Here is a 23,152-nt window from a genome sequence, read left to right as displayed (position 1 = left end):
AGCCCGGGCGAGTTGCCCCTCCGGTAGTTTCAGATAGGCATTCGTGCTGGGAGGCTCCTGGGTCCTGCAGCTCGGAGAGGCGGACTCGCAGGCTTATTACATGAAATTCAAAAAGCAGAGTTGGATACAAGTGTGTTCTTGCTTAGAGTTCGCTTTACACTCAGGCATTCCACGCGCATTTCATTCATAGGTCCGACACTCCTAGGTATTTGCAGTCTCGGCTCTATAGCTGCAGGAATCTAGCCCCAGACTGACTAGACAGGGAGGCTTTTAAAGAGCCCTGCTTACCCACCGCAGCTGCTTCACTCCGCGTTATAAAAGTGTATTCGTGCTGATGGGTCTGAGGATTTAAACCTGTTAATAGCTCCGTGACCCAGTAGTGGAAAGTGGTCCAACTTTCAGTGATCTGGTGTAGTGGTAGTGCGGAGCGGGGAAGCAGAATTGGTGCCGAGGATGTTCCGGGCACTTTGGTTGCTGTTGCCGTGTCTGCTCCTGTTGCCATTCTGTGAGGTAGTCGTGAGCAGCTTGTTTGAATAGTTGTTGTTCAATGCACTTGCAATCGTGTCAAAGGCCTTTTCCTCTGCTGTCGGGGACCTTGATACTCCCCATGATGCCGAAAATCAGACCTTTGCATATGTTTGAGCGAGTTTCCGAATTATTTATTTTGTGGGACGTAAATATATATCACTTTTCAGGAGTGGTAGAACCTCATTGGTGAGTGAGGAGCCTGTGGAAACACATTACAAGAACTCAGTTCCTTTAGAGTAGATGGAATCTGCTAATTTTGTGACTTGGAAGCTGGGACACGCTAGGATTCACCCTTTTTGCCTTTTTTCCCCCCCAAAACTGCTTGAAATGAACGTTTAACATTGCATTCAATGGGTACAAGTGCAGGAGAACCCTGGTGCAAAAATGAAATAACAAACACAGTAAAAGGCATTTTTTTCCTCTTACAATGAAAAGGACAAATTCATAGTGACCTGCCTTTCATTCTTACCTCCAACTTGTTACTGTTCTCTATTTGCTAAAGACATTTTGGTTGGGGACACGGCCAATTTCACATTGTAAGACTTTGTTTAAATGGAGACAAAAATCACATATGATGGAAATCTAAATCAAGAAGTTCAAATATTGGGATTGCTCAGCAGGATAATCAGTTTTGAGGAGAATACAGGGATTATTGTTTTAGCAAAGGGTCTGTACATGACAACTAATCCCTCCCTTCTCTACCCAAGTGTTTCTAACATGCTACGGATTTCCAGCATTTTCTGCTGTTGTTTCAGGTTTAAAATGTTAACTGGGTGAAATAACATTTAATTATATGTGGAAAAACAAAGAAATGCCATTGGACTTCAATGTTCAATTATACCTGAGGGTTTTACTTGCTCTACTCTAGGAGCAATATTTGATGGACCTAATGTTATCTGTCAATTGCCTGCAGACTATACCTGAAATGCAAATCAGGGAGTGAATGCTTGAACCTTGCTTTTTTAAAACTTTTTTGTTTTAAAAATCCTTACAGTAAAAGCAAACTTTCCTTTGAGTATGAAGAGAAAAATTGTGGTGATCAACCTTTCCAACATCAGTGATTGATATTTGAGTTTTTAGTCCACTTTATGTACTTTTGGATGTTAACCTCTTTATTTTCCTACCTGACTCGATTCCTTTCATTGACTTGTGCGTGTGTTAAATGAGGCATGGCAATGCCAGAATGTGTGAATCCAAATGAGAAGAATGTTCCCAGTAAGCTGCCTCCTTCAAGGACGGCACTGTCACATCAGACTCTTTGCACAACATTTGTTTATGTTGAGGAAGAACACGTGGCAAGTGGTCCTAGGAAAATCGCTGAACTAGGCTGAAGAATGATGGAGCTGCTTATCCTTGAGTGATTGTTAGTACAGCTGTTAGTAGGAGATGGAACAGTTTCACAGTTAGTAATTGGCTTTTGATTTTAATCTCCTGTCAGAGAGAACCTGAACTTCATGGCCTTGGCCAGAGTTGGCTGATCCTGAGGACCATGGGCACGGTTCTGTTGACCTATTTTTGTGGTTGAGGTGAAGGTGCTTAAAATGAGCAAAAGTATGTAGTGAGGACTGAAAACTCATAATCAATCACTGGTTAATGTTTTAAACTGAATGTTTTTAGTGTGGAAATAAGTCATTTTTGTTTTCTGAATGAAAAAGTTAGTTTTTCCTTAGTTTTGTTTTCTCCCAGCTCTCCTTTTCTGAAATCAGTGATTTCTGCAAATACAAACAGCCCGCTTCAATAATACTGCACAATTCAGCAATAATATTCCTTGGTCACTGTTTCAACTGTTTGGGTCAAGTCAAGTTTGTTGTCAAGTGCACAAGTACGGTGAGGTACAGGTACAATGGAAAAACTTGCAGCAGCATCACAGACATGTAGGTACAGCCAACACACAGAATGTAAATAATACTTAAATTGTACAAGATGGTGAAGAAAGAGAGAGAGAAAAGGACTGTGTAAAAACAAGACCTTAGTGCAAAAAAAAAACAAAGACCCGATCAGAGACAAGTCCCTGGTAGTGCAAGAGGTGGTCCATGCTGTTCCATTGCTGAGGTAGGGTTAGGGTTATGCAGGTGGTTCAAGAACCTGATGGTTGTAGGAAAGTAGCTGTTCCTGAACTGGGTGGTGTGGTTCAAAATGCCTTTCAACTCCACTTGTCATGTAGGTCCACTTCCCATTTGGTGTCTTTGCTGCTCTTAACTCTGTGATTGGAAGAGTGGACAGGTTAAAATCTAGGTAGAGGTCCATTGCCATTCGGTTTGTATGAAGCTTGATAGTTTATGTCAGAAGGTTGTTTGACAGTGGCATTAATTAAAGCTTCATCCTATATTGACTGAGTGCTATTCCATACAGACTGGAATAAAAGGTCATTGGTTAATGACTTGGATCAGAAACTCTTCCATGTTTTTAGTGTTTGCAAGCCTAGGAATGATGGTGTTGAATTGTAACTGCATTGCTGAGATCACTAACTGAACACCAAACCAGTTTGGGACTTTGTTTCTCCCGAATTCGAGATGGTGGCTTGACCACACTGTACCTTTTATCTATTGGGAAGTTCCCAGTCCATTAAAATTGTTGAACACAATATTCTAATCTCATCTCTTGGGTTTGTTATTGGGGGAAAAAAAACAAAAGACATGGCCATCTCTTAAAGATATGTTTTCTTGGGAGGCCATACAAGTCTGAATGCCTGTCATTTGAGTAGGAAAGAATATAGTTTCCATTTCAGATTACTGTAGCATTAGAAATAAAACTGTATAACTGGCATTGAATGAGATTATTATTTATAGCAATTGTTCAAGTACATTTTTAAGATTTTGCATAATTTCTCATTTTATCTTAATATCTTCCATTCCAAGATGTTTCATTGTCAATAAAGGTATTCAGTGTTGTTGATAGTATTTATGCGTGCTTCTAGAGGACCAATATTCACTGGACACGGTTGTCAAATCCTGTGAGTCTTGTTATTGGGTAGATATTTAAAATGCTGATGTGAACCAAAGATCCCCAACCATTCTTTACCAATCGAAGATGGTACTTTGACCCCTTATTCTTTGACCCCTAATTTTTGGAGTTGCATGAAAGTTGAAAACTATCGATTTAGCTCCTTTCACAACCACAGGGAAGCCCAGAGTACTTTAGTGGCAAAGAATTAGTTTTTTTTTAATAAGTGGAATCACTGTACAGTAGGTCTCTCAAACCACAATGGAATAATGACCTTATGATCTGCTTAATGATGTTGGTTCAAAGATAAATTTAAAAATGGACAAGGTTCTCTGATGTATGACAGGAGTTACGTGGACCACTTTCATTCACCTACAGGAGGAGAATGGGCCTTGGTTCAACATCTCCTGTGAAAGACAACACTTCTTACTAAGCGGCTGCATTGTTGTATTGTAGTGTCAGGCCAGGTTGTGGGCTCATGAACCTGATGTGGAACCTGAGCCCATAATTTTCTGACCCAAAGATGAGTGTAGGAACTGAGCCAAAGCTGTAAATTGCAAGAAAGAAGTAGCCAGTAACATCAATACAGTACAAATCCCTTAATATTCTGAAAGTCACATTTGTGGTGGCTTGAACACAATTTGTTTTAGCAGTTTTGTGCCAGAATGGAAAAAGTACACCTGGTCCTATGGTCAATATGCTTTCTTTCTGTTTCACATGTATTGTACACCATGTGGACCCATCTGCTCATTTATGTGTGTATTTCTGAGCCCAGGTTCAGTTTTTACTTCTATGCTGAATTATCTGATCACAGTTGCAGGAATCCAAGAAAATTACATTTTGAGAGGTACAGGGGCTTAGGAGCAGAGACAAAAAAAATACTCCAGTAAATTTGCTCTTGATCATTATCCAGGAGCCTTGGTGGAATGTGTGTGTCTGTGGATTCTGGAGCATGGTCAGGATGTGATACTTTCCATATTAGTAAGTAAAGCCTTCTCTAGGTTCACTGATCAGAAATTCAGTTGAGATGTAGAAGAACGCATGTGGAACTTTAACCCGATATGAGTCACCAGCTTCAGGTGAGACCATTGGAAGGAAATAAACACACTCGGTAACATCATTTCAGAAACACTTCTTCAGATATTCAGATTGAACTAAAAAGCTGAGAGTCTTCAGATGTGTAATTTGCCATTTTATCATTGCTTTCCACTCCTCCCTTTCCATGCTCTTTGGTTTTCTGTTTATCATTCAGTAATGTGTAATAATCACTGGAAAACATTTGAAGACTAAAAATATTTTTTACTGTGACGTACAGCATTGTCATATTGCTACAGACATTAAAAACCCTTTTGCAAGACACATCTTGAAAACAAAAAGTCACTCTAACCCTTATGCATTACTAGGACTAATTTCTGTCAGAAATGTGGGTCATGGAACCTTCTGTCGTGATGGAGGGTATTTTTTTTTCCAAAATTAACATTTTAAAACTTTTAAATCTTTACTGATCTGCAGGTAGGATGACAAATGGGAGACTTTAGGTTAGTGGGATAATATGATAGTTAATAATAAAAAGTACTTATTAAAGAGATAACAAAAAAATGAACAGATCTTTTTCATGGGAAGTTTATGAGCTGCTTATAATAATGAGAATAAAATGAGTTGTTTGTTACTGCTCATGATGTTTCATAGAAGAGAGTTTGGATTCAATTTAGTGACAGGAAATAGTTGTTTCTTAGTGTGATATCAAATTGCATAAGGATCATTATTTAATTGAAAAAAATATTTTGAACAACAATGATATAAACTTTTGCAGATAATTAGAACTCTGGCTTCCTGATGTACTTCCCAGGAAATCACAGCCGAAATGACTGACTTTTCTGTTTTCAAGAAAGTCCACCCTAATTAACATTACTAAAGGAGCTTGGAGAACAAAATTTTTGTTTCTGCGCAATGGCTTTTTTAGACACACTCACTCACACACACTCACTCACTCACTCACACACTCACTCACTCATTTATTTGCAACATTATCATGTCCTTAGTTTCAGGGCCTCTGAGAATGGGGAGGTTTTGTGATGTAGTAATTGGAGTTATTAAAATCAGAAATGTAAACAAAATAAAGAAATTGGATACCTGAAATAAAATAGAAAATGCCGGAAATACTCAGCAGGTCAGGTAGCATCTGTGGAAGGAGAAGCAGAATTAATGTTTCAGATCGACGACTCTCTGTTAGAATTGGAAACTCCAGGTTTATCTTTCCCAGTTCCAATGAAGGGCCTTCACGCTGGAATTATAACTTTATTTATTTTCTACTATTCCAGTTCCTTATATGTTGAAAGATCCTAACACAATGCAACAACTGATAATGGCTCAGTAAGTAGATGGTGAGTTATGCAGTGAAAAGGGCCCATTTTTCAAAACCTATAGAATTAATTGATTTAGTTATGGCATTAATGCCACTGCCACGGTTGGACTCAGCACTGTCAAGGGGTATGAATATCAAATGTGGTTGCCCATCTTTTCTTATCCAGATTTGTGTGTGTATGTGGGATGTGAATAACAGGAGATTGTAAATATACATGAATTGTTGCCTGAGGAGAAAAGAGACAATATTAATGGGAAAAACATGAGAACCATGCCATTTTTCTCTAGAGCATTACTGCTTTAAAATTTGACAAGGATTACCATCCAATAGTATCATGGCCATAAATCCCACATTCATGCTTTGGTGCTGTAAATCTCCAATGAGGTCATGTTTGAGTAAAGCATTTAGTTCTGGTTTTGGAAAATGTTTTCACATGCTGAAAATATTGGGAATACAAATTCTAAAACATTTATGACACAAAGAAGACAATTCAGTCCTTCACATCTGTACTGGTCAAAAAAAGAAAAAGCTAACCAGGTTAATCCTGCCTTCTAGCACACAGCCCTTGGCCCTGCAGTTCTTCAGTACACATCAAGTATTTTTTAAAATCTGATGGCAATTTCTACCTCTGTCAGTCTTTCAGGCAGCAAGTCCCAGACCCCCACCTCTGGGTGAAATAGCTTTCCTCATATCCCCTATAATCCTTCTCCCAGTTACTTTACATCTGTCCCCCTGGTTTTTGACCCTTCTGCTTCTGGCTGTTCTGCTTCCATTGCCATGTTCTTCAGCAGGAATCATTGCTGTCATAATTTTTAAATTGTTTTTGTATGTGAGAGATTTACTCTGAATTACTTTGGTGCAGTTGAGATTTTCAAACAATTGCAGATCTGCAGTCACCACAGAATATTCTCACGGTGGTAATGGGATGGATCCCATTGGAATGGGATCTGCAAGTTGAAAAGAAGCAGATTTATCATATTACTCAAACGTTCCTTTTGGTAGCAGTCCAAATAATTTGCACACCGAATACTGAATTGAAATATTCTCTATTATATTTTAATCATTCCAACATTTTGAATAGAGAGTAATTTTTATTAAATGTCACTTTCGTAACCCTGACAGCAGCTGTTGGTGTAATTTCAGTGTAGTGATGAAACTAGTATTCAGTCAATGCCTGCAGTTCTAAAGGCACATTTTATGTTTATAGGTGGTGAAGAGAACATCTAATTGTAGCACAGCAAGCAACAGGATTACACAATATGTAGCGTGTTGCACGAGGATTAAAGTGCTTAAAGACACAAATGCTGAGAACAGTCAACTGCAGTAGTTGAAAGAGAGTTTGAGAAGATGATATTTGGTTCCATAGGTTATTTTATTAGTTCATTCATTATGATTGAATAAAAACAGAAAATGCTGGAACCACAGGTCAGGCTGCATCTGTGGGAAGAGAAACAGAGATACAGATGTGGCTTGACCTGCTGAGTGTTTCTAGCATTTTCTGTTTTTCTTTTAGATTTCCAGCATCTGCTCTTTTTTTGTTTTCATTTGGTATTATGAATGCTTTTGGTGATGGGAAAGAAAAAGCAAGGATGAATTTAGGGGAGTTCTTTGTGCTTCGAAGCTGGAAGTATTGTCCTGAGCAGGAATGAGTGGTGATTGGACTCTTATGCGGGATAGCATGCCACTGACAGAGCTCTAGAGCTGGAGTTTCTGTAACACACGAGGCATTCAATGAAAAATGTAGTGACGTCCTGGGGAGAAGTAGGAATAAAAGTGAGGTATGGATGGAACTGATAGTTTGGAAATATATTGCATATTTTATTTGAAAATTTGTTCAGCGTCTATCAGGAAAATCACAGAACATGTCCACACAACAGGAAGTCATTCAACCCATGGAGTCCATATTGGCTCAATGCAAGAACAATCCAGCGAGTACCACTCCCCTAACCTATCCCCAGAGCGCTGCAATTTATTAATTTCAGATAAGTATCCAGCCTTTTAATGCTACATTTCAACCTGCCTTCACTAATACCCGTGTGGGGGGGGAGGGGGGAATATTTTTCTCATGTCAGGTTTGTGCAGGTATGCAAGCAGGAAGATGGAATCAGAAGCAAGGATAAAGGGTATTTTGGAGGGGAAGAACAGCTGTTCAACAATGAGACGGGGAAACCATTTATAAAAGGGCAATTTTGAGCTGCATATCTGTAATCTCATGTTGATAGAAAGATGCTGACAATTTTGAGCTGTAAATTAATGCCTTGTAGTATGTCAACTGATTTCTCGGCCTACAATTATGACCTTGGCTTGAACCAGAGGAAACTTTACAGTTTTACACCAACCTCTATATGTTTGGAAAGAAAACTTTGCACCTTGCTTTTGTTTTCCTTAAAATTCTGCTACGTGCAAGCTTTCTCAGAAAATAAGAATCTATGCTTGAATGAGCAGGGCTTGGTGTATCAATGCGTCTCTGCAGCATCAATTTGTTGTGGAATGGGTTGAGGAATTTCTCCTTTGTTTTTCCACGTTAAGCTTCCAAGGCCATTGGTGGTCATGTACCATACTGGCAAGCTGGTAAGAAATTGTTAACTTGTTTTTCCACCCTGAATGCCCAGTGACTGGATGAAGAAATTGGTAAATAGATTGCATGCCTGCAGTTTCAATTGAGGAAGTATAATGGGGATTTGAAAACTGAGGAATAACTTGCAGAAAGATTCCAAGAACAGTAGTGTCACAGTATGCATTTAACATCATCAAATGCTTGCTGAAGGATCTTTTGTTACCTGTCACAAAGAATAGAATTGAAACTGACCACTATTGGATTGAGCTGACACAAACCAAGTTGTTGATGATAATATTTTACCATAATCCAAAGATACATTTGCTTGTGGAGTAATTCTTGCTGAGTACTAATGATCTTTTTAAAAATGTAGTCAAGCATCTGAGAACATTCGTTCAGTCTAATGGAATATTATGGGAATTGCTCAGTTTCATTTGAGGGTGTGAATAAGATGAGATAAAGGATGTGTATTATCCTCTTTATAGAAATTACTTCACTTCTGCATATTAGAAATATTTATCTTAGTTCACATGACTTTGGTTTAGGGGAACCACATGGCTGACAACCGAAAGAATCTTCTTGTTCACCTTGGTTATCCAGTATTGAAAACACATGCGAAACGGGCAGGCACTGGGCATTTACACACAATGGGTTCTTCCTACTCTGACTTTGTGGTGTTCTTATGGCCAGGACACAGAATAGGTCGAGACAAGATTTTCCGTTTCACATTAACTCAGCTGGTCAGCAAGAAGAAAATAATTTAAATGTTCATGTTATTTATGATTTATTTATACAAAGTAATGTAATAACACTTCACTACCTTCCTTTAAGTCTGTCACGTGGATAGACTGGAGAAGCTGGATGATTTTTGTTTCCCTGGAGCATAAGTTGCAAGATCCAATATTTAACATCATGAAGGTACAGACTGAGTAGTTTGAGAGAAACTATTTCCATTGGTGAAGAGTTCATGAATTGGGGATATGGAATGAGGGTGATTTGCAAAAGTGACTTGAATATTTTTTACATGGTAAGCTCTTCAGGTTTGGTTTGCACTGCCAGGGTTAGAAGTGGAGGAAGATTCAGTTCCAGCACCGATCTGGATTATGTCCTCTCCAGGTTACGGTAGGATTCTGTTCCTGTGAACTATACGTAACCCAAACCGTTATCAAGTCAGAAATGCAGCTGTGAACTGAGTTGCCAGGTGCCAGAAGATGCCTGCAGCCCCACAGCAGCCGGCAAATCCATCCTGCCGGTCTCCCAAATGTTTGCTTGTATGTATGGGGTCTACATAAATCGGGTGTTCATAAGTTGGGGGCTATTTGTTCAGTGATTGCTACAATTCTTTGGCTGTTGAAGACTTTTAAAAAGGTCCCTATTTACATTTTTTGGATTTTTTAAAAATCAAAACATTCATGACTGCAAAATGATTTTATTATTATTATCTAGCTATTGAACCAGTAAAACATAGAACATAGAAAAACTACAGCACAATTCAGGCCCTTCGGCCCACAAAGCTGTGCCGAACATGTCCCTACCCTAGAAATTACTAGGCTTACCCATAGCCCTCTATTTTACTCAGCTCCATGTACCTATCTAACAGTCTCCTGAAAGACCCTATCGTATCAGCCTCCACCACTGTTTCCGGCAGCCCATTCCACGCACTCACCACTCTCTGAGTGAAAAACTTACCCCTGACATCTCCTCTATACCTACTCCCCAGCACCTTAAACCTATGTCCTCTTGTGGCCATCAATTCAGCCCTGGGGAAAAGCCTCTGACTATCTACCCTATCAATACCTCTCATCATCTTATAAACCTCTATCAGGTCACCTCTCATCCTCCGTCGCTCCAAGGAGAAAAGGCCAAGTTCCCTCAACCTGCTTTCATAAGGCATGCTCCACATCCCAGGCAGCATCCTTGTAAATCTCCTCTGCACCCTCTCTATGGCTTCCACATCTTTCCTGTAGTGAGGTGACCAGAACTGAGTACAATACTCCAAGTGGGGTCTGACCAGGGACCTATATAGCTGCAACGATACCTCACGGCTCCTAAATTCAATTCCCCGATTGATTAAAGACAATACATCGTATGCCGCCTTAACCACAGAGTCAACCTGCGCAGCCTCTTTGAGCGCCCTATGGAAGCGGACCCCAAGATCCCTCTGATCCTCCACACTGGCAAGAGTCCTACCATTAATACTATATTCAGCCAACATATTTGACCTACCAAAATGAACCACTTCACACTTATCTGGGTTGAACTGCATCTGCCACTTCTCAGCCCAAATCTGCATCCTATCTATGTCCCTCTGTAACCTCTGACAGCCCTCCAAACTATCCACAACACCCCCAACCTTTGTGTCATCCACAAACTTACTAACCCACCCCTCCACTTCCTCATCCAGGTTGTTCATAAAAATCACAAATAGTAAGGTTCCCAGTACAGATCCCTGAAGTACACCACTGGTCACCGACCTCCACTCAGAATACGACCCTTCAACAACCACTCTTTGCCTTCTGTGGGCCAGCCATTTCTGGATCCACACTGCAATGTCCCCTTGGATCCCATGTCTCCTCACCTTCTCCATCAGCCTCGCATGGGGTACCTTATCAAACGCCTTGCTGAAATCCATATACACTACATCTACTGCTCTCCCTTCATCGATGTGCTTAGTCACATCCTCAAAAAATTCAATCAGGCTCGTAAGGCAGGACCTGCCCTTGACAAAGCCATGCTGACTATTCCTAATCATATTATACCTCTCCAAATGTTCATAAATCCTGCCTCTCAGGATCTTCTCCATCAGCTTACCAACCACTGAGGTAAGACTCACCGGTCTATAATTTCCTGGATTATCCCTACTCCCCTTCTTGAATAAGGGAAGGACATCTGCAACCCTTCAATCTTCCGGAACCTCTCCCGTCTCCATGGACGATGCAAAGATCATCGTCAGAGGCTCCGCAATCTCCTCCCTCGCCTCCCACAGCAACCTGGGGTACATCTCATCCGGTCCCCGTGACTTATCTAACTTGATGCTTTCCAAAAGTTTCAGCACCACCTCTTTTCTAATATCTACATGCTCAAGCTTTTCAGGCCACTGCAAGTCCCCACTACAATCCCCCAGATCTTTTCCTGTGGTGAATACTGATGTAAAGTGTTAAGTACCTCCACTATTTCTTCCAGATCCATATACACTTTCCCACTGCTGCACTTGATAGGCCCTATCCTTTCACATCTCATCCTCTTACTCTTCACATACTTGTAGAACGCCTTGGGGTTTTCCTTAATCGTGCCCGCCAAGGCCTTCTCATGTCCCCTTCTGGCTCTCCTAATCTCTTTCTTAAGTTCGTTCCTTTTAGCCTTGTACTCCTCCAGATTTCTAACATTACCTAGCTCTCTGTACCTTTTGTATGCTTTTCCTTTTGACTAGATTTATTATAGCCTTCGTACACCACGGTTCCTGTATCCTATCATGACTCCCCTGTCTCATCGGAACATGTCTATTGCAGAGCTCCACACAAATATCCCCTGAATATTTGCCACATATCTTCCGTACTTTTCCCAGAGAACATCTGTTCCCAATTTAATCTTCCAATTTCCTGCCTGAGAGCCTCGTAATTCCCTTTACTCCAAGTAAACACCTTTCTAGCCTGTCTGTTCCTATCCCTCTCCAGTGCTAACGTAAAAGAGAGAGAATTATGATCACTATCACCAAAACGTTCACCCACTGAGAGATCTGACACCTGACCAGGTTCATTACCCAATATCAAATCAAGCACAGCCTCTCCTCTTGTAGGTCTATCTACATACTGTGTCAAGGACCCTTCCTGAACACACCTAACAAACTCCACCCCATCTAAACCCCTCACTGTCTGGAGATGCCAATCAATGTTTGGGAAATTAAAATCTCCCATCACAACAACTCTGTTATTCTCACACCTTTCTAGGATCTGCTTCCCTATCTGCTCCTCAATAACCCTGTCACTATTGGGCGGCCTATAAAAAAAACACCCAGCACCGTTATCGACCCCTTCCTGTTCCTAACCTCCACCCACAGAGACTCCGTAGACAATCCCTCCACAACGTCCACCTTTTCCGCAGCCGTGACACTATCTCTGATCAACAGTGCCACTCCCCCACCTCTCTTGCCTCCCTCCCTGTCCTTCCTGAAAAATCTAAAACTACTTGATTTGTGAATGGAATTGATTAAAGTGTTTTTATCAGAACTAGGCAATCTCATGATTGCTTCATGCATTTCCAAGCGTCATTATTGGCCATCAACCTGTGGATTAAGTGTAATAAAGTTTGATTAATCAACATTGGAATCTCACTTCAGGATACATTTTGAATGGCACACATCTTCCTTGTTCATGATGTGCACCAAAGCTGTCCTGGCGCTATCATCTGATTTCAGAGTTTATGCAAGATTTATCAGAAGACACTGCAGTTGACTCACCCTCTAGAATAATATCATTGTGGCAGGAATGTCCAAACTAATCCAATCTCAAAGGACAGGTTAAGATTTGCTCCTGATAGTGAGCCAAATACTGTAATATTTATCTTATGATATAACTGAAAAATTCCATCAATATTAACTTAATGCTGCTTGTGAAAGAACCAGGAGCATGGTTTGATATCTAAAGGGTTCTCTATCTTGCAAATAACTGATTAGAATAGGGGAAAATGGGGACATCTAGTTTAGTGAAATCCTGTGCAGATTGGCTTAGTGTGGTATGACTTAACATTTCAAAGGCTGATATTTAATGATGGAATCTCCAATATGCATGAAACTTGTAGGATAAAATGGGAACTTTTGCAAACAGCTTAAGTACTTTAAAACTCAGTCTACAGATTTTGAGCAATTGGTGCTAAGTGCTTCATTAGTTTCCTCAGCTGAAGATAATCAGTGGTTTGTGTATTCAGGATAGAAATTTGTGAGGTTACAGTATTTGTTTGTCAATGAGCTCCCACATAAAATTTGAATCTTATTCAGTTTACATTTGTTACCCAATGAAGTTAAGCTGTTGGCATTTGGTATGTGGCTAGTTTCATCATTCCTTGTTTATGTCAAAAATTGTACTCGAGTTTCATTAACATCCAAGAAATCACAATGCTGAAGTTTTATACACCATGTGAAGTCTTTCTTGAGAGGAAATGGTACTTTCTTGTGCACAGTGCCTAATATTTTCCCCTTAAATTGAACACAAATTCACTGATTTATTTTTAAACAGCTGGATGTCTGTTGGGACTCCTTCCCCCTCTCCACTAAAGTCATCACTGAGTAGAAGTTAACAAATTGCAAAAGCTGTGCTGGGCTTGGTGGCCTCCTAGTTGCTCTGAAACCACCACTGAAAAGTTAATGCATATTTTATATTTTATCTTATGATACATTTACAATAGGATGATTTTGCCTAGTGGCACCCTGAAACAACTTACATGCTTTTATTGAATGTATTGATCTGTTAGCTCAGGTCAATAAGTTTTTGTGTTCTAATGTGACAAAATGTATTTCATTTGTCAAGTTCTGCATTACTCTGTTTATTGGTATGTTGAAATAATTCAAAAGGAAAAACAACAATGTACTGAGTCTGGTTGAGACTCATTTTAGAATGCACTTCCTTGGTTTTCAGTTCCTTATCTTTCCACATTAAGCCTCGTGCAATTATTTATTTAATATCTTATAGATAGCCATTAGCATTCAAGATTAAAATAAAAACAAAAATGCTGGAATCACACTGCAGGTCGGGCAGCATCTGTGGGGGAAAAAAAAACAGAAATAACATTTCAGATCATGTGCTTCTGAAAATGGGTCTTCAACCTGCAACATTAATTCTGTTTCTCTTTCCTCAGATGTTGCCTGACCTGCTGAGCGTTTCCATCACTTTCTTTTTTGTTATATTTCAGATTTCTAGCATCTGTAGTTTTTTGTTTGCTTTTAGCTATCAAGATTGCTGTTTATTTCTGATCTCTTAAAAAAAATATAGAGGGTTTGTAATTTTTTAAAACAACTTTTCTTTGAATTTTGATGAACAAACAGACTTGATATATTTGCATGGGGTTGACCTATGGCATCAGGGCCAACATTTTGCAGAGTTGCCCATGGGTTTGCTTAGAGCCAATAACCTACAAACAGCATTAATTGCAGTTCTATAAGGAGGGTGAAAGCAACTTAAACTTTGTACTGGTTTAGTTGTATCACGAATATTGCCAATTCATTTGCACTGAATCTGTCCACCACTTTATCGGCCATATCAGCTCCTACTGGTTTACTTTAATCTCTGCCAATAACCACATTACATATTAAAATTTTAACCTTTTTTACTCGGATGCTAAGAGTGGGAAGCTATTAATTAGGGGCATCTTACCTGAGCTCCTAAGACCGTGTGTAGTCCCCAAGCAGTGACAGTTGGTTATCCATTATAATTCTTAGCCATGGGAGGGCAACTCTTATGGAAAATTTACAATAAATAGAATAAATAAATAGAAAATCAGAAGGATTTATTGGTTGGTCACATTAAAAGAATTGTCATAGAGGTATAGAGCGATACAGCATGGATACAGGCCCTCTGGCCCAACCAGTCCATGCCAACCATGTTGTCCACCTAGCTAGTCCCAATCAGACTAAATGAATCATTTATCATCTTCTCAACTGGCTTTAAGTATAGAGTTTTAAACTTTATTAGGAATAGAAAGGAATCCTTGGGTAAATGCATCCTAACTCATTCAGTTGGTGCCTTTTTAATGTGCCTTTTTGTTTTAATTTCCAAATGTTATGGGGAGGCTTAGGGCAGCATGGCAGTGGAGTAGTGGGAAATGTTCTGCAAGCTGAAGCAGGCAGTATTCATGAAGCAATCAAACAGGAGGGTCTTAAAAAATGAAATGGGAGAGATAGTGTTAGGAACAGAATTTCACGGCATTGAGTCCATGTGAATGAAAACATGGGGGAACATGAACAGCAATAAAAGGGAGTTGATGGGGCTGAAATCAGAGTAATTGTGAACTGAAAAAAGAAACTGGTGCTGGAGGAGGGGTGAAGGAAGTTTAAAATTGTGGGCATTGGGGAGCAGGAATCATTTTATTTTGGGGTAGGTAAATGATCGGAGGTTTGCAGCAGGGGAAAAAAGTACTGTGTGGCAGGACAATACAAAAGTTGGTGTATGAGAGTTGGAAATGTTCTAACTAAAAGATTCTTTCCTTTCAAACTGTCTTTTACGGTTGTGTTTTTGAATCTGTTAACTTTGGCTTGGTCATCTGCATTCAACAAGTAGCTTGGATCATTTCCCAAGATTGATTGCATCAGGAGTGGTCCTTCTGCTGACATATATATCAGCAGGTCAGGCAGCATCTGCAGAAAGAGAAAAAGAAATAATTGTTGAGATTGAAGACACTTTATCAGGACCACTAAAGAGAGAAAACAAGTTGATTTTTAGTTGCACTGTGGGTGGGTGAGCGGTGGATAGGACAAAGGGAATGGGGTGAGGCCACGTTTGCCAAAGGGATGAGCTGTAAATAGTAATCCATTTGGTGGGTTAACTGGGTGGGGGGAGGAGATGTGAGACAGAGAGACAGAAAGCTATGAAAGGAGCGTTAGAAGAGAAATGGAAGAATGTAAAAGTTGTAAAAGAAACAACCGTATGGCATGCTCAACAATAAGCTAACTTAAACTTGCAGTCCAGAATCTCAATAACCATGCTCCTTCCATCAAAAATAAAAATCAAAGTAAATGAGGAAAGAGGGAGTTCAGTAGTTTTCAAAAGTACAGCAAGCCAACAACAATATAATTGAAAGGCACAGTTACTACAATGAATGCAATGGAATTTGGCATCAATGAAATGAAGGCAATTTAATAGGAGTTGAAACTGTGATGAGTGATGAGCACTGAATTCTCAATGGTCCATTCAGTCTTGAAGAGAGGAATTTTGTCATGAAATGCTTGCAATATGTCTCCATGTTTACATGAATTGGGATTCCATGCAAATATTTACCCATTTTGCAATATTCTCCAAATTAAGCTGAAGCTGACTACTGTTACTGATTCTTGCACCTGTCCTGACCTTACTGTGGTCAGCTTGATTTGTAAAGTCAACCTTTCCAAACATTTGGCTGAAGTTACACTTCTTATAAGCTTCACTCTTGTGATTGCTAACTATATTGTCTTACTCGTTGGAGGTAGCAAGTTTATTAACATATACACAAAATATGTTTAAAAGTTTGCAAAATGTGTCAACAAGTACAGTTCTTCCAACCAGTATCCCCCCCACCCCCACCCCCAATCCCAGCTCCAGATGTCATTAATGCTGTGTGGAGTTCATATCTCTGATACTGAAAGTTTAGTGTTTATACAGATTTTTCATTACTTCTGTTTGGTAAGAAATCATATAAAGTGACCTTTGAAGACGTGACACTTGATAGTTGGCATTGTCTGAATATCTGATCCACTGGTAATGTATGTGATGAACTTGGAGACCCTCAAACCCACAATTTTATTGAAGCAGACTAATTTGTCTTGTTAGAAACTGACAACCATGCAAGTTCTGGGTATAGATGATGTTTGAGTGATTGATTCTGAAAGGGGACTGTGACTTTTATTTGTAGACTAATGTCTTTTCAGCTAAAATCAGATGGAGAGATAAGAACTAAAGTTCTCTGGTAAGTATTTTTTTTCTTATGGATGTAGAAGATGTATTGAAGTGGCTATATCATCAAACTTGTTTTTTTTAAGAATGGGATTTCTTGTAATGTGCTTTAACATGTGTTTGTGGTCTTTTATGTATGTTTTTCAAATACACTATAAATATGGTTTGAATTTTTGCTGAACCATTTTAAAGCTGGTATTTTTGTCTATTCCATTTTAAAACTGAGAAGCATTCCTCAATAAATGATGTATTGAACTTGTACATCATATTTTCACTGCAGTAGCTAAATTCACAGAGTATATGATTATTAATATAGATATCACTAAAAGCTTTTGTGAATTGTTTGTTATTGACTATGACATTCCCAGTGAAAAGGTTTTTTTGTTAATAGTACATTTTTTCACATAAATTTGAGGAGACTCTGCATTTTCAGGAGTTACTATTTGTAGTAACGACAAAAAAGCACTTAGGTGTGTGGATTCCCCATACATGGTTCAGTGAAGAACTTTAGATTCTTTGACTTGTTTTTAATAAATCCTACATTCTCATTCATTTTGACTTGAAATAGGCCACATCCCCTTAACCTTTTGAGCATACAATTTCCTTTATATGAGCAAACAAGTATTTTCCATCATCTAGCATGAATTGCCTGATTTACTTCCCTTTTGAGATATTTCTGCTAATACTTTGAAAAGATGGGATGATAATTGAATCTTGACTATTAAGAAATTATTTTTTATGTTTCATCCCCACTTCCATCAGATGCTCCATAATTGTGCTTTTGAAGGTGGAATTTTAGTTTTTCATCTGCTGATGTCAGGCTCATTTGTAATAATAATGATAGGTTTTCATGGCCGTTACATAGACACTAATGATGACACATTTCTCCCCCCCCCCCCACAAAAAAAATAAAGACACAATTGTGATTACATGAGACAAACAAAATAAGCAGTTCCAGACTTAGGGAATTTGTGTTTTCTATTTAAAACTATTGTACTATCAATGACAAATGCAGTTTATTTATCCCTTTTCAGCATAACTCTGTGGTAGGTCTTGAACTGAAGTCATAAAGTTCAGGATTCAGCCATTCCTCAGAGATGAGTTGGTGGTGGTGGTGGTGGTTCAGATAAAACATCAAATCGATGTCCTGTCAAACCTCCTGGTGGTATCTTAGAAATCCTGTGGTGTTATTTGAAGAAGAACAGATGATTCCTTAGAAGTGTCCTGGCACTATTTGTTGCTCAATTCCCATTACTGAAATAGATTATTTGGTCATTTATCCCACTGCTGCCAATGGGATATTGTTGTGGGAAGGTTGACTGGTGTGGTTGCCTTCACTGTAACAGAAACCACACACTTCATATGTACTTCATTGGCTCTTTGAGGCATTCTGAGCATGTGAGTGAGGCTACATAATTCTTTCTTTAAGGTGTTGAATTTGCAACTTACATAAATGTTTTGTACTCAAATTTTTAAAAAGTGGTCCAATTTGCAGTGAAATCAGCAGACACCTCAAATTACAGATGAAGTTGCACTAAATCTGAATTAGGCAGGCTAATCTCTGAGAGTGCAAGGAACTTAAAAGAAAATAGGTGGCCTACAGTCCATAAATAATAAAATAGTTGAAAATGCAGTTGAAACTATTTCATTGTGGCTGTCAGAATGACTTGATGGTAAAATTCAGTACATGGGATGGTACAGACCACCCAACTAAGAGAGCACTGAATCTTGTCTGTGACCTGTTATTGGATTTTCATTGCAGGGTTGTTGATTTTCTATAATTGAAAAAGGAAAATAATATCGATATTCTTTCGCCCAATCAATACCTTGGGGCCCCATATCAGGAATATGGATAACGAATGAGGATATTTTTGATCGTGGTTGTGATGTGTCCTGCCGTCAGTGGCCTCAATATCCATAGTCCAGGCTGTGTACACGACGAGATAAGTAATTGCTGATTCAGGTTGCATCATTGACTCAAGAGGGAGAAATGGTGAGGAAGTTGTTGTTTGTGTGACAGAAGGAGCGAAACGTCTTCAACTTTCCTTTTATTGGAAGTCTCTGCATTTGCAATTTAACCTCCCAGTTTATCCCCTGGAGGAAATGAAGTCCAAAATTGACCCTCATCAACCAGATTGGACCAAATTGTGCCTACCCCGTGACCTACAGGTAACCCGCCGGCCGTCTGACCTGCTCCGTTACTGGACTCGCCAGCAGCAGTGCGGCTGGAGAGGGAGAGGGGAGGGGCAGGTGGGTTTGGCACTCACTCACCCCACGGAACACGGACAGCAACTGTGGGGATGAGGGTAAGTGTGTGAGTTGCTTCATTTTACGTTAGTAGTTTTGTATCAGTTGTTGGTACTTAAGCGTCTTTTCTTAAAAACTTTATGAATGGTTCACACACAAAAAAACAAAAGGCGGGCTGCAGGAATCCGGCACATTGCCGGATAACCGAGCTGTGGTGAGCTGCCGAGGGTTGGCGCCGGGCCCCGGCCATCCACCAGCAGTGGGCTGGGCATTGGGAGGCTGCCAGTGCCCCCGCCCAGGGTGCGGCCGGGCACTGAGCGAGTCCGGCGCCATTCGGCGCTTTGCAATTTCTTGGTCTGCACTCGGGACTTGCGCGACTCACGAATAAATGAATTAACCTGCCTGCGTGAAGCATCGAGAAAACTTGGCCGAACTATTTGACGTCCCGGGAAACGCAACGAGCAGCATGTAAGCACCTGGTGCAAGTAATTAGGGCGTGGTTACTTGCACCGGGTGCTTATTGACAAAGGTCAAATTAATCAATATTAACAGTTCGCCTCATATAAATTTATATTTGATTGCAGCGAAGGAGATTGGTATGAATTGGTTAGTTTGACATTGGTAACTATCACAGGAAGCTAGTTGTAATTTAATATTTTTAAGATGGTTTATTACATGGAATTGCAGTGTGGTGTGTGTGTTACACATACGCCTGCCTCCTTCTGTTTATTTCTTCAGCCCAATCAGCGTCACTTTCAAATCCTTTCTCCTCCATGTGATTTTTCCAACCTCTCGTTCACTGAGGAAAGCAGTTTTTCTTGTTCTCCCTCTTCCCCCCTCCTCTCCCCCACCCCCCTCCTCTCCCCCACCCCCCTCCTCCTCCTCTCCCTCTCCCCCTCCCTCCTCTCCCCCTCCTCCTCTCCCCCTCCTCCTCTCCCCCTCCTCCTCTCCCCCTCCTCCTCTCCCCCCTCCTCCTCTCCCCCCTCCTCCTCTCCCCCCCTCCTCCTCTCCCCCCTCCTCCTCTCCCCCCCTCCTCCTCTCCCCCCCTCCTCCTCTCCCCCCCCTCCTCCTCTCCCCCCCTCCTCCTCTCCCCCCCCTCCTCCTCTCTCCCCCCTCTTCCTCTCCCCCCTCCGCCGCCTCCTCCTCTCTCCCCCCTCCTCCTCCTCCTCCCCCTCCTCCCCCCCCCCTCCTCCACGCTCCCCCTCCTCCTCTCTCCCCCTCCTCCTCCTCCTCCCCCCCCCTCCTCCTCTCCCCCCCGTCCTCCTCTCCCCCCCTCCTCCTCTCCCCCCCCTCCTCCTCTCCCCCCCCCTCCTCCTCTCCCCCCCCCTCCTCCTCTCTCCCCCCCTCCTCCTCTCCCCCCCCTCCTCCTCTCCCCCCCCTCCTCCTCTCCCCCCCCTCCTCCTCTCTCCCCCCCTCCTCCTCCTCCCCCTCCTCCTCTCCCCCCCTCCTCCTCTCACCCCCCCCACCCTCCTCGCCCCCCCCCCTCCCCCTCTCCCGCCCCCCCCCTCTGCTCGCCCCCCCCTCCTCCTCTCTCCCCCCCCACATCCTCTCTCCCCCCCGCCTCCTCTCTCCCCCCCCTCCTCCTCTCTCCCCCCCTCCTCCTCTCTCCCCCCCTCCTCCTCTCTCCCCCCCCTCCTCCTCTCTCCCCCCCGCCTCCTCTCTCCCCCCCTCCTCCTCTCTCCCCCCCCCTCCTCCTCTCGCCCCCCCTCCTCCTCTCTCCCCCCCTCCTCCTCTCTCCCCCCCTCCTCCTCTCTCCCCCCCTCCTCCTCTCTCCCCCCCTCCTCCTCTCTCCCCCCTCCTCCTCTCTCCCTGCCCGTCCCCCTCTCTCCCCCCTCCTCCTCTCTCCCTGCCCGTCCCCCTCTCTCCCCCCTTCCTCCACTCTCCCTGCCCATCCCCCTCTCTCCCCCTCTCCTCCTCCTCTCTCCCCCCTCCTCCTCCTCTCCCCTCCTCCTCCTCCTCTCTCCCCCTCCTCCTCCTCTCTCCCCCCCACCTCCTAACTCCCCCCCCCCCTCCTCCTCTCTCCCCCCCCTCCTCCTCTCTCCCCCCCTCCTCCTCTCTCCCCCCCCCCCTCCTCTCTCCCCCTCCACCTCCTCATCTATAGCCCCTCCTCCTCATCTCTCCCCCCTCCTCCTCCTCTCTCCCCCTCCTCCTCGTCCTCTCTCCCCCCTCCTCGTCCTCTCTCCCCCCTCCTCCTCCTCTCTCCCCCCTCCTCCTCTCTCCCCCCCCTCCTCGTCCTCTCTCCCCCCTCCTCCTCCTCTCTCCCCCCCTCCTCCTCTCTCCCCCCCTCCTCCTCTCTCCCCCCCTCCTCCTCTCTCCCCCCCTCCTCCTCTCTCCCCCCCTCCTCCTCTCTCCCCCCCTCCCCTCTCTCCCCCCTCCCCTCCTCCCCCCCCTCCCCTCCCTCCCCCCCCTCCCCCTCTCTCCCCCCCCTCCCCCTCTCTCCCCCCCCTCCCCCTCTCTCCCCCCCCTCCCCCTCTCTCCCCCCCCTCTCCCCCCCTCTCCCCCCCTCCCCCCCCTCTCCCCCCTCCCCCCTCTCCCCCCCTCTCCCCCCCTCTCCCCCCTCCCCCTCTCTCTCCCCTCCCCCCTCTCTCCCCCCCCCCCTCTCTCCCCCCCCCCTCTCCCCCCCCCCTCTCTCCCCCCCCCCCCTCTCTCCCCCCCCCCTCTCTCCCCCCCCCTCTCTCCCCCCCCCCTCTCTCCCCCCCCCCTCTCTCCTCCTCTTCCCCCTCCCCCTTCCTCTCTTCCCCCGCCCCCAGTGTAGCCTTCTCTGTGTTGGTGATTCAAGTGCTCGTCATGTTTTAAGAGACCAGTCTCCATCGCCTGCTCAAGTGAGGTGGTGCATTCCAGATCCAATCACCTGGGTGAAACAGTTCTTCCTCAGATCCCCTCTAACCTCTTACTCCTTATTCTAAACCTATGTCCTCTCTTTTTAGATAGCTCTGCTTCAAATTTTCTTGGGGTCTTGGTGCCAGTATTATTCTTGTAAGTCTTATGCTCTCTATCGTTTTCATAATATGTAAACTCTGCCACGTTATCTTAAGTCTAGTCACCTTTCTTGTTTTCTGTCAGAGATGTTCTTTCTCGTCATAGAACAAATTGTTTTGCATGTGCTAGATAAAACTATGCCCTCGGGTGCAAAAGACTACTAAGGGGATTTGAACAAGAAACTGAAAATGAAGGTCAAGCAAGAACATTGCCCTATATATTCCCCTTATCTTGTCAGAACTATTTTTACCATCCAAGACGATGAACCTTATCATGATATATTGTTGGTTTATTCCCATGCTTTTCAGATCTTTGTGAACAAAGGGGTTAAATATGGGTTCTTGTAAGAAAGGGCATCTGCATGTCCTATTTCAGTAGCAGTCTGTTGGCCTGTGGTATTGGTGCTTGTTTTCTGTCTTTAACTCATTTACAGGATATGTATGTTGCTGGCAATGTCAGCATTTGTTGTCCATCCCTTATTGCCACTGAACAGGGAAGTTATTAAGTGCCAACTGTGTCGGTGAATCTAGAGTCACATGTAGGCTAGGCAGAGTAAGAGTTGCAGGCTTCTTCCATGAAGGAAGTCATAATGAGTTTTTATAACTATCCAGTAGTTTTGTGCCATTAGTGATTCTGGCTTTTTCCTCTAGATTGGAATGTTTTGTTGCTTAAGCCTCCTTGATTAAATTAGCATTTATCCATCCATTTTTCAGCCTTTACACTATTTATTGACAGTGTAAGGAAACAACAGAACATTCTGAAAACGCTCAGCAGGCCAAACAGCATCGAAGGAAAGTGAACCAGAGTTTATGTTTTGGGTCAAGACCTTCCATCTGAACAGTTATGATGAAAGGCCATTGACTTGAAATGCAAATGCTTATTCTCTTTCCACAGATG

General features: G+C 42.6%; 1 protein-coding gene across 1 annotated transcript in view; it reads left to right on the top strand.

Moving 5' to 3' along the window:
- Window positions 1-23,152, top strand: part of traf3 (TNF receptor-associated factor 3) — a 75,928-nt gene that overhangs the window by 773 nt on the left and 52,003 nt on the right. The window lies entirely within an intron of this gene.

Source organism: Pristis pectinata, chromosome 1, assembly GCF_009764475.1.
Source record: "Pristis pectinata isolate sPriPec2 chromosome 1, sPriPec2.1.pri, whole genome shotgun sequence".
In the NCBI taxonomy this organism is placed as follows: Eukaryota; Metazoa; Chordata; class Chondrichthyes; order Rhinopristiformes; family Pristidae; genus Pristis; species Pristis pectinata.
Note: the sequence above shows the minus strand (reverse complement) of the source record. Positions and strands in the feature narration are given on the sequence as shown.